Here is a 13,350-nt window from a genome sequence, read left to right as displayed (position 1 = left end):
TTTACCTCCAGATTAACTTTCAAGTGCACAAACAATGAGGCCGAATATGAAGCTTGCATCATGGGTCTCGAAGAAGCCGTGGATCTAAGAGTAAAATACTTGGATGTATACGGAGATTTTACTTTGGTCATCAATCAAATCAAAGGAGAATAAGAAACACACCAACCTAGGATAATCCCTTACAAAGACTACGCGAGAAGATTGTTACCATTCTTCAACAGGATAGATTTTCTTCACATTCCTCGTGAAGAAAATAACTTGGCTGGCGCATTAGCCACACTCTCTTCCATGATTAGGATAAATCATTGGAATGACATTCCTCGGATCGATGTCATGCGCCTGGATAGGCCCGCTCACGTTTTCACCGTAGAAGCAATCATAGACGACAAACCGTGGTATCACGACATCAAAAAATTTATTCAAAGACAATAGTACCCTCTTGGGACATCAAAGAAAGATAGAAAAACTTTGAGAAAGTTTGCTGGCAGATTCTTCCTGAATGAAGATGTTCTGTAGAAGAGAAATTTTGACATGGTCCTGCTCAGATGCGTTGACAAGAACGAAGCTGAAATACTAATGAGAGAAATACATGAAGGTTCCTTTGGTACTCACACCAACACACCATGACAAGGAAAATACTGAGAGCGGGATATTATTGGCTGACAATGGAGTCAGATTGCTACCAGTATGCAAAAAGGTGTCACGAATGCCAGATCTACACCGATAGAATTCATGTGCCACCAACTCTTCTCAACATACTCTCTTCCCCTTGGCCTTTCTCAATGTGGGGAATTGACATGATCGGAATGAATGAGCCAAAAGCGTCCAACGGACATCGCTTCATCTTGGTAGCCATAGACTATATCACCAAGTGGGTCGAAGCAGCTTCATATGCAAACGTCACAAGACAAGTTGTCGTCAGATTTATCAAGAATCACATCATCTGTCGTTACGACATTCCTAGCAAGATAATCACTGACAATGGGTCAAATTTGAATAACAAAATGATGAAGGAACTCTGTGAAGAATTCAAGATTAAACATCACAACCCGTCTCCTTACAGACCAAAGATGAATGGAGTTGTAGAAGCAGCTAACAAAAACATCAATAAAATCATTCAGAAAATGGTCATCACTTACAAATATTGGCATGAAATGCCCCCGTTTGCTCTTCATGGTTACCGTACGTCTGTACATACTTCAACTGGAGCAACTCCTTTCTCCCTTGTATATGGTATGGAGGCAGTCCTACCCATAGAGGTTGAGATCCCATCAATGAGAGTCTTGATGGAGGCAAAATTAACAGAAGCCGAGTGGTGTCAAAAGAGATTCGATGAGTTGAACCTAATCGAAGAAAAGCGCATGACAACTTTATGCCACGGACAGTTATATCAACAAAGAATGAAGAAAGCTTTCGACAAAAAGGTTTGACCTTGCACAATCAAAGAAGGCGACCTTGTACTAAAAAAGATTCAATCTTATCTCACAGATTCTAGGGGAAAATGGACTCTCAATTATGACAGCCCATACGTGGTCGAGAGCTTTCTCGGGAGGAGCCTTAATACTCACGACTATGGATAGAGAAGAATTCACTCGTCTTGTGAACATCGACGCAGTCAAGAAATACTTCGCCTAAATAATTTAAAGAACAGCTCGCTAAGTTAAAAACTCACAAAGAGCAACTTAGGCAAAAAAGAGCGTCTCGGTGAATCGAAAACCCGAAAGGGCGATTCAGGCAAAAGTTAGAGACACACACACACACATATATATATATATATATATATATATATATATATATATATATATATATCAATCCCGGTAGACTTAAAACCCGAAAGGGGTAGTCTACCCAAAAGTTAGGGATATATGACATGTAACTGTGTTCAGGACAAACTCGATCATTCAGAAAATCCATAGCGGAGTATTTATCATCAGTAGGTCATCTTCTACGAAGCACGAATACAGTGCAAGTCGGAGTGGAAGGAAAAGATAACGTTCGTCACATTTCAACGTAGCCCTTTTCCCAAAAAAATTACCAATTTCTAACTTTGTAAATACTCCATGGAATCAAGCCTTTGGCTGATTACCATTCTATAAATAATAATTCGAGCCTTATGCCTTTTCTTTGCAATCGAGTCTTATTCAGTTTCTTAAAATACATTTTTTAGGTCTGATAGTCATTTTTCTTGAAACAAACGTTTTCATAAAATGAATTTACTTGCAAAAATAAAGGTGAAATTTCTTTCTAAGGTTTACAAACAATAGGAAGAATGCAAACAGTTGCTCTGAGAACGATTGAGACTCTGGGAACCAAAATTTCCCCATGAGGTCGCTTTGCGAACATCTCCCGATAACTGATCTTCACTTCCAATCATTTCACTCACTTCAAACAGCGGACAACCGGTAACCAGGTATCCCCAACAGAGTGCAAGTTACATTTTTCAAGAAGAAGACATCTTCTGATCAACAAAAATTCAAGTCGTATCATAGGATTTCACATCCGCGACAATTCTATTCATATTCACTTCACATTTTATAATCATCATAAATATCATCATATGTTTGCATAGTTAATATCGTCTAGCTAGGCTTTGATCATGCTGTAGCAACCGGCTAATAAATTTTAGAGAGTCGCCACCATTATTTTTATCCTAAGGGATGGGAATTAAATGGATAACCCTATATATTTAGAGATTCTAAGTTCGTGATTTAATTAAATAAAGGGAAGTTGTTAGGCACCCTTTATTTCCATTGTACTCAAGGGGACCCCCTCTAGATCTAGGTTTTTTAAGGTTTCGAAAGCATTATTTTCATATTTATAAAAGAAACGGGATTTATTTATTTATTAGGGGACTCGCTTCAATTTTTGATTGAATGCCTACGTATCTCCTTATGGAGAATCAGAGTCCCAATCCGTAGTTCGGGTTTTGTTTGTGTTTTTTATAGGATTGTATAATTACTTTCAGATTCTCCTTTGAATTTCGTCCGGTTTAGAAAATAGGGTAATTGTGGGCGTAGTTCGAAGTTTAGTAAAAAAACAATTGTACAATCCTTTTTTTATGAAATTAATATTGATTTGGTAATAGTAAAAAAGTTTTAGATGTTTTGAGATTTTTAATTGGATGTATCTATAATAATTGAATTAAAATTTAGTAAAATGCGTATTAAGAATGTATTCCAATAGAAAGTTTAAGTTAAAAAATAGATATATTTTAAATATTATTGTCGCGTGAAAATCGGGATGAGACACCGGATGCCTTCTTTGGGCTCGGGCTTAAAAAATGAATTTTGTGTTCGGGTCATGACCAAACTTTTTATTGTTTCCAAAACAGGAAAAGGGAAAAAGTTGCACAAACCTTAAAAGATATGCAATGCAAATAATACAAAATTAAAAGCAATGCAAAAGGGGGAGAGATTCCGGGTAAGGGGTTGGTTATACGAAGGGAATGTATTAGCACCCTACGTATCTATAGTACTCTATAGGTTTCTTTGTTATATTTGTCTGTTTATTTCTTTCTATGCTATTGGGGAGGTTCTTTATTGTGAGATAGGTGGGACCTAAGGTGTTTGTTTGATTATGCTCGCAAAGACCATCGCAATCTTCTGCATACATATCCCTTAGAGGGAACCAGAGCATCTGTAGCTCAAGGTCTACGGGTGCTAAGGTTTGAGTGGTTTGAGGGAGATAGAAATTTTGCTCACCAAGGATACGACCTTGTGCCTACGTATTCTCAAAAGGATGTTGAGAAAGTTAGAGCAATCGTAGTTTCCACTTATGCTAGTGGAAGCAAAGGATAAGAGACAAATGTCATCTTAATGCTCGATCTATGTAATCTATTTCATCACATACATCTGTTTGATTTTTGTTTGAATCTTTTCATTATAAGACCTGGGTTGTGCCACTTATGGTTCTTAGAATGATAAAGATGTTTTGTTTAGCCAGCCTTGTGGCAAAAACAAGTTTGATTAGCCAGCCTTGTGGCAAAAACTTTTGATAAGCCAGTCTTGTGGCAAAAAGTTTTGATGAGCCAGCCTTGTGGCAAAACGTTTTGATGAGCCAGCCTTGTGGCAAAAACTTTTGAGTAATTAGCCAGCCTTGTGGCAAAAAGAAAGTTTTATTGTGATGATATATAAGAGATACTCCTATCATAGAGATGATAAATGTCTAATTTCCTAGGGTATTTGATTTTGGATATGGGGATGCTTTTAAGAAGAATGTGGGTCCTTGTACAAAGCCCAAGAGGAGGCTATCCGAGGGTCCTTGCATTGTAAGCCCAAGAGGAGGCTATGGGAGGGACAATCGTTTGTATGAAGCCCAAGAGGAGGCATGGTATAATTGGTTTGAGCTCTTAGAGCGATTTCACCGGGAAACCATACTCTATGTCCTAACCTAGCTAAGGGAGATTCTTTGCACGAATCCCAATAGGAGGCTATGGGAAACCTAGTGTTGTACTAAGTTGAACAAGTATATATAACATGAACATGTATATGAACAAGTATGAAAAAGTATATGAACAAACATGAACAAGTATATGAACAAGTATATATGATAAAGTGTATGTGTACATTGGAGTTTATGAAGGAAATATACCTTTAAGGATGAACGGTTTATCAAACAAGGTTATGTACACAGGAGTTGGGACTTATACTCAAGGAGAGGCCCAATGAGTTTATTCAAAGCTATGTAAACAAATATTTACAAAGGGGTTGGGACTTATACCTTGAAGGAGGCCCAGGAAGATTTTGAAGAAAACCCAAACTTTGATTTGTTATTCGCGGGTTTAAATCAAATTGATCGAGGTATAAAAAGATAGGTGTATATACAAAAAGTGACCTAATTTTATACAAAGGAGTGGGGCTTACACCTTAAGGGATGCCCAGGTTGTTTTGAAAATGACTTGATCAATCCAAAAGATTTAATCAAGAGTTTTTGAAAGAGAAAACCCTAGAAAAAGGCTTTAAAAATGATTTATTTTTTATTAAAGTTATGTAAATAAATGAAAAAATATTTACAAAGAGGTTTGGGGCTTACACCTTAAAGGATGCCCAGGTGTTTTGTTGTTATTGGAAAACCCTAATTTTGGTTTAAAACAAAAGTTTCGCAGAAGTTATGTACAAAAACTTTTAAGAAGATATGTACAAAAGAAAAAAAAGGAATGGGACTTACAACTCATAAGGAGAGGCTCATGTTTTATTTTATAAAACATGGTTGATTGTTTTGTTGAAAGATGCGAGGTTTCATCGTTTTGAAAAACTTCGATCGTTTGTTGAAAACAGTTTGAATTTTGACAAAAGTCAACTTAATTAAGATAAAGATAAAGCTTATGCCTAATTAAGACCTAAGTGATTAGGGTTTGATCACAAAATATTTACGAGTGATTAGGTTTTAAAAATCAAATGAAAAACAATATTTAAAGTATTAAAAAACACTTAAAAACAAGTCATTTTAAACCTAATAAAAATATATTAAATAAATAATATTTTTGTGATTTTTTTGGATATTCATAAAATATGTATATTAAATGTGAAGTGTACAAAAAATGAAGTTAAAATGATGAGTTTTAATTGGTTAAAACAAGTGTTGAATTTGTGAAAAAAAATGAAGAAAATAAGTATTAAAAAATAAGGTTTGGTCCCTAAGGGTGTTGAACCCGTGACCTTGAGGTCACTACTCAAAAACTTGGCCAACTGGACCACGCGCGTGGTCTGTTTAAAACATGCAACGAATTAATTATATTTTGAATCAATTTTCAAATTTCCTTCGCAAAAAATGGAGCCAAGAACACTAACCCCATTTTGATTTTGAATTTTCTTAAAACTGAATCATTTTGATCAAGTGAATAGCCTAACTTGCTCGATTTTTCACAAGGAACATGATGGTACCATTTAATTTCATTTATTTTCACTCTAAGATCATTAATTTTATGATGAACACGAAGAACCCTAATTCTATGATTCAATCTGGAATCGTGTAGGTGCAAGATAAATAACAATTGATTGAGGGTTAATGATCTATATGTGTGCAGAAACAAGATGGTAAACCAGTTTTTCATTTATGATGCATGTATGATGGAGTTGGAAGTTCAAAGCACTTACCTCAAAAATTTGCAAAACTAGAAATTGAATTCGTGCCTGGAGGTGTTACAGATGTTGTTTCTTGATCTGGACAGCTTTAATGAACCTTATGGAACATGTTTGGATGCTTGGAACGAATTAAATTCATCTGGATCACTCCATGGAACCCCATCTGCAGTAGGGCCAAGTATGAATCGAGCTTGATGATTCTGAGGTTTCAAGTTAATGGTGAGTGTTTGGATAGTTCATATGAAGTATATGGATGATGTTTGGAAGGTTAGTTTGGACATAAATGGCCTGGTGTGAGAATTGGCATGATAAGGCTCTCTTTATGCATATATGGAAGTGTGGTAGTGATTCTGAGTTTTAGGTGTTTTGGGGTGTGTGAGTGGATCAAACACATCCCATATGATGTTTATGAGATGTTAGAACCATCACTTTGGCCATAACTTCAATGGTTTGGAGGTTGGAATTTCTACCTCTTTGAAAATTAAGAAACTTGCAATTCAAGAAAGAAAGAGAAAACCAATGCTTGGAAAGGTTTTGGTGTGTGAATGAATGGATTTTTAACCTCTATTTATAGGCCATGAATTCTGAATACAAGCCTTGGCAAGTTGATAATATCTTTGGTGATTTGGCATTAAGAGATAAAATGGCATCTTTTGCATTAAATGCAAAAGGTTAAAACCTTTAACCATGGTTAAAAATCTAAAGTGCTTGGAGATTCTTTCCTATCCAATCTTTAATGCTTGGAACTTGCCCTTTGGAGTTGCAAGAGGTCATTGCTTGCATTATAGGTCATAAAGTGTTCATAACTTTGTGAAAATGGTTTAAAATTTTAAGCATTATGGTCACTAATGTCAAAATTAAAAACCATAGCTCCACTCCATATTTTTTCATGCTCTTGGACATTTTGGAAAGCTCTTGTTATGTACTTCAAATCCCTAGTTGAAAGCTTCTTCAAGATCTTTAAGGAAATGGGTGAAAAAGATCCATGAACTTTGGAAAAAATGAAGTTTTTAGTGAATTTTTCAAAAGATACCAACTGTGAAGCCCCATATCTCTTAAATGGTTAATCTTATGGAAACAAATTATATGTGAAAAAGTTGTTCATTGGATCAAAATTTACAACTTTCATGTTGGAAGTTTTTTTCAGTTTGTAGGTGAAATTTTGAGATATTCCCTTCCAAACTTTGACTTTTTGATTCTTCATTGATTTTCTTGATTTTCCTTGATCAAATGACTTCAAATATCATATATTAATGATTTAAATCTTTAAAAGCCATGGTTGACCAAATTTTCCAAAAAGTCAATGGTGATCTTGTACAGTTGACTTTTTCAGGTGAATCGCGTTTCTGGAGATTTCAAGTGAATTAGGCTATCCTCACCAAATGAATGATATGAATGGCTCATATTGATTTATTGGAGGATCTTGAGTCATGATTTGAGTTGTGGCACCATTTCCTGATTAAAAAGTCAGTTGTTCAGGTGAATTAGGTTAAAACCCTAATTGTGGGCCAGATGAAATTGATGATTGTGGCTCTTGAATTGAAGTACAATTTTCAGTTGGATATTTACATAGGGATTATTTGAAGATGAATGAACCCTTTGAGTGATGCCCTGGAGCTTGTTAAGGTTTCCCGAATGTGATCCCCGATTTCAGTCCCTGATAGTTCAAAAACCCTAGTCTGATGACTTGAAATTTCACTGTTGATCAATCTTTGTGTGGGAGATGTCTTAAATCAATAGATTAGGTAAATATGATACATTTGGATTCTTGAGTTCAGGTCCGAAGCCATTAGGTCAAACCCTGAGCAAAAGTCAGGAGTATGCTGTCTTCAGTCAAAACCTTAATTTGGTTGATTCAAGGCCTTTAGCTTGTTGAAATAAATCTTTGAGGACCAAATGTTGATTGTTGATGAAGATAGTTCATTTGAGATGAAGGGAGAACAAAAATCTAACTGGTTGTTACGTGTACTGATGAGTGATTTCTTGATTAAACCCTGCTGAGTCACCAGTAGCAAACACAAGCTATGCAATTTGTTAGTGATGCAAATGATGCATATGATATGATATGAGGTGGTATCTTAGGTCAAAAATTGGGGTATGACAGATGCCCCTATTTAAGTTTCTTCAACCTAAGATATGAAGATTGAAAATCTTCGTTTTGATAGGGTGGAAGAGACTTAAATATCAGAAGACGCGAATTTTGGACCTAAGATACCAAAATCGCGAATGATGCAAGGATATCTTTACCGAGGGGATATCAAGAACTGACTCCACTGGGAACAAGAGATCGGGAAGGATGTCTCTATCCGTTTTAGGAAGAGAATCCGTTTTATCGGGAAAGCAAGTGTATGCTTCACCGGGGAATGATAGCTTTGTAAGAGAAAAGCTCACCTATCGACATTACCGACTATCAGCACAGTGATAGACTTGATAAAGAATAATGCGAAGGTAAAATATATGAAACTATATTACCGACCATCAGAATGGTGATAGACTTGACATGGTAAAAAGAGTTTCAAAGGTTTGGTTAATATTACCGACTATCACATTGTGATAGACATGATAAAGAGTAATATAACCAGAAAAAAAGGTTACCGACTACCAGCTTCGTGATAGAGGTTCTGAAGACATGATCAATTATCAGCCAAGTGATAAAATGATTCTTGCGACTTCACTAGGGAAATTTATTGATTATTCAGCCTCGTGAACAGTAATAAGCCATGGTTGTCAAATGGTCTTCATGATTAATTTCCCAGAAAAGGAAAAATCATTTGAAAGAAACATAAACTGCTCAGATGATGAGGCTATTGTTTATGGTTCAATTTTTTCTCGACTCTATTTGGGGAATCGGAATTTGAATCTCTAGTAAAGACATGGTTCTATCCAATAATGAACTGGAAAGAAACGGTCAAACAAGACTTTGTACCCGTGAGGAATGAACTCAATTGGGGATTTTCTCCTTCGTTTTGGAGAGGAGAAGCTAAAGCAACCTTCTTCCACGAAGAATGATCTCAGTGGGGAACTAGAGAAAGAAGATGTTCTTTCTGCTTATGGGTGACAACCTATTGGGGGGATGACATGCCCGTGCCTGTTTCTTTTGGGGATAGATACATCCTAAATAAGTGATTTTGAAGCAAACATCGAAAAATGCAAGAATGCATAAATGATGCAAGTATGTATGAATGATGAATGTCATGAATGTCGCATGCATGCTGACGATACTGACAGACAAAGAAGTGTATACTGGAGAAGGACCAACGTTGCAATGCAACCAGATACTCGGCAAATGTTTTTTCAACACAGTGCAGATAACACGGGTGATGAATGGTGTTGCATGCTTTAGACTTCTGTGGGGAAGACAAACATCTTTTCTTCTTCACTAGAGATGAAAGAACTTCTTCACTAGGGATAAAAGAACTTTTTCTACCGTGAGGGGTAATTGGTCTTAGGAATTCTTTTTGGGATAAGAATATTGTTGTCTCATAATTTCTTTTGAGGAAGAGAACAACTCTCAGGGAGAATCCTTTTGTTCATCCTATGGAGACAATTGTTGATGATTCCTTCTATTGTTCACAACTCAAAGGAAAGTTTCGCTTTTATTTTGAAAAAGAAAAGTAAATTCATTTAAAACTTCTTTTTTTTTTTCAAAATTGAATAACACAATTAAAGCGTCATTTTGCAAGCTAGAAAAGATCAAGAATTGCAAACAAATGGGCACAAGGCTCAAATTTATTTAATAGGATGGTAATCAGCTAAAGACGTGATTCCATAGAGTATTTACAAGAGTTGGAAATGGTAATTATGCGGAAAAGGCTACATTGAAAGCAATAACCACTATTCTCCCTAACAACTTTGAGTTCCAACTGTGCTTGTTGCTTCAGATCGGCGATGATTTGATCGGAGATCATTTGATAAAAAAGACTCTTCAGGTGACGAAGTACGGACTGATGCAGTTACTTTTTCATAAATCCTTAATTTTTGCCTAGATTTCCCTTTCGGGTTTTCAATCTACCAGGATGAATTTTTCTGTTTATTGTCTCTAATTTTTGCCTGGACCGCCCTTTCGGGTTTTCAATCCACCGAGACGCTCATTTTTGCCTAAGTTGCCCTTTACGGGTTTTCAACTTACCGAGCTATTCTTTTGTCTTTTTTAGACAAAGTATTTCTTGACTGCATCAGCATTCACAGGATGTGGGAGATCATCACCATCCATGGTTGCAAGAGTCATGGGGCTGCCAGAAAATGTTTTTTTGAGAACATACGGGACTTCGTAATTAGGAGACCATTTGCCCCTAGAATCCGGTTGAAAAGACAAGATCTTTTTAAGCACGAGGTCGCCTTCTTGAAATTCATGAGGTCGAACCTTTTTGGTGAAGGCTTGCTTCATCCTTGCTTGGTATAACTGTCCATGGCATAGAGTAGTCATACGTTTTTCTTCGATTAAGTTCAACTGATCGTATCTGTTTTGACACCATTCAGCCTTTGATAACTTAGTCTCCATGAGGACTCTCATTGATGGGATTTCAACTTCTACGGGGAGCACAACTTCCATGCCGTATACTAGGATAGTCATAGGCGTAAAGCTATATCTTCTTTGGAAGGCGATAACGGGAGAGTAGAAGGGGTTGATAATATTAAATAGGAGGTTAAAAGATATTTCTTTGAGTTCTTTAAGGAGGAAGATAGAGAGAGACCGGTTCCAGATGGCCTTGTTTTTAATGTTTTGGAGAAGGGTGATGTGTCTTGGTTGGAGAGGAGGTTTTCGGAAGAGGAAATTAAAGAGGCGGTTTGGTCGTGTGACGGTAATAAAAGTCCCGGACCGGATGGGTTTACATTAGAATTCTTTAAATTGAATTGGGAAGTGGTAAAGGATGATGTTTTCCTTTTTGTCAAGGATTTTCATGAAATGGAAAAACTCACTAAAGCGTGTACATCGTCTTTCATTACTCTAGTGCCAAAAGTCAATAAGCCTCAAGCCTTGAATGAATTTCGGCCTATTTGTTTGGTAGGGAGTTTGTACAAGATTTTGGCTAAGTTGTTGGTGGCTAGGCTTAAGAGGGTGGTCGGGAAACTTTTCTCGAATAATCAATCGGCTTTCATAGAAGGAAGAAACATTTCGGATGGTGTTCTCGTCGTGAATGAGGTGTTGGATATAGCTAAAAGAGAGAAAAGAAGTTGTGTGGTATTGAAAGTCGACTTTGAGAAGGCCTATGATAGAGTGAGTTGGAATTTTGTTAGATATATTTTAAAGAGGATGGGGTTTGGTGATCGGTGGATGAGATGGATGGAGTGTTGTATTTTAACCAATTCTATGCCCGTCCTTGTTAATGGGAGTGCTACCAAATATTTTAGTGTGGAGAAAGGTCTTAGGCAAGGTGATCCCTTGTCTTCGTTTGTGTTCGTTTTAGTCATGGAGGTTCTTACGGTCTTAATGAAGAAATCAAATGAGCTAGGTGAATTGCGTGGGTTTAGATACAAAGGTGACAAGGAGGTGGATATGTTACAATTTGCGGATGATACTATTATTTTGGCGGAAGGAGATACCGCGAATTTATGGAATATGAAAGCTATCCTTAGAGGTTTTGAAATGTTGTCGGGTTTAAGGATTAATTTTCACAAGAGTAATCTTTATGGAATTAATGTGGGAGATTGGTTTTTAGAAGCGGTTTCATCCTTCTTATCTTGCAAAGTGGGATCTCTTCTGTTCAAATTTCTTGGAGTGAGAGTTGGTGATAGTCCAAGGAAACTTTCGATGTGGAAGGATCTTCTAGCGATGCTTAGGAAAAGATTAAATGTTTGGAGAGGTAGATATCTTAGTATGGCGGGTAGGGTGGAGTTGGTTAATTCGGTTCTCAACGCAATCCCGATTTATTCGCTCTCTTTCTACAAAGCCCTTAAGAAGGTGTTGAATGAGATTAAATCCATTGAAAGAAAGTTTCTTTGGGGAGGAGTTGATCTTAAAAAATCTATTCATTGGGTGGGTTGGGATACGGTTTGTAAATCGGAAAAGGAAGGAGGTTTGAGTGTGAAAAATGTGGAGATTATGAATGTATCTTTGCTAAGTAAATGGAAGTGGCGTATTCTTACGGACAAGGAGGCGGTGTGGCAAGATTTGTTAGAAGCTAGATATGGCAATACGAAGCTTAAAGTGTTGATAGGGGATATATCGGTCTTGAATAAGAAGGATTCTTTTTGGTGGAGAGATTTATTTATTTCGGATAATTATGAGAAGCTTCTTTTCGACCATTTTACGGGTGCAATTAAATGTAAAATTGGTAACGGAGCTTTTACACCTTTGTGGTATGCGTCTTGGGCGGGACAACAATCGTTGATAAAAACCTTCCCCGATCTATTCTTTTTGTCTGAAAATTATATGGATTCTATAAATATTGCAGGGTCTTTTGATGGAGGAAGTTGGCGGTGGAACTATTCAAAGTGGTTCGGGGAACGGAGCGATGCTGCCGCTGCAACATTAAGACTTGAGAATTCTGCTTGGCCGATCCCTGTGGCAGTGTCTGATGCTGTTGTTCACGTTGCTGCTGGCGCTGGCAGCAGTCCCAGTTCGGCTTCAACAACCGGCCAGCAGCTGGCAGAATCCTTGCATCGCATAATGGAAGTCCTTCATCAGGTTCCGGTGCGTGAGAATAGTGGGGACAACTTTTCTTGGTCTTTGACTCCTAATTGGTGTTTCTCGGTTAAGTCATGCTACGACCGTTTTATGGCAAATATGTCCGGACCTCCTATGGATGATAACAAGGTATCGGCACTAAACTATCTTTGGAAGTGCAAAGTTCCTTCGAGAATTCTTTTTTTCGGTTGGAGATTTATCCCCAATAGAATAGCCACTAGGGATCAATTGGTGAGAAGGGGTATTTTGGTGGAAGGTCTTGATTCTTTATGTGCTTTATGCTTATCAGAGGAGGAATCTTGATCTCACTTATTTTTATCGTGTGATATTACTTCTCACATTTGGAGAAGGGTGTATATGTGGCTAGATTTAACCGAATTTATGTCTTTTGAGGAGTTTGGGGATTTTTTTCATAACTATGGGAAGGTTCTTTGCTTGAATAAGAGAATGATCGCGGCTATTGTTTGGCTTGCTACGGTTTGGTCTATTTGGTTAAAGCGTAATGCGGTGATCTTTAAAGAGGAGTCTTTTAGTTTTACCGAGTGTATGTCGGAGATTGTTCATAATTCGTGGAGGTGACTTTGTTCCTCTTATAAGAAGGTGAATCTTTATAGCTTTTATTATTGAAATATTCGTCCT

Source organism: Vicia villosa, linkage group LG1, assembly GCF_029867415.1.
Source record: "Vicia villosa cultivar HV-30 ecotype Madison, WI linkage group LG1, Vvil1.0, whole genome shotgun sequence".
Taxonomy (NCBI): Eukaryota; Viridiplantae; Streptophyta; class Magnoliopsida; order Fabales; family Fabaceae; genus Vicia; species Vicia villosa.
This window is presented reverse-complemented; position numbering follows the sequence as displayed.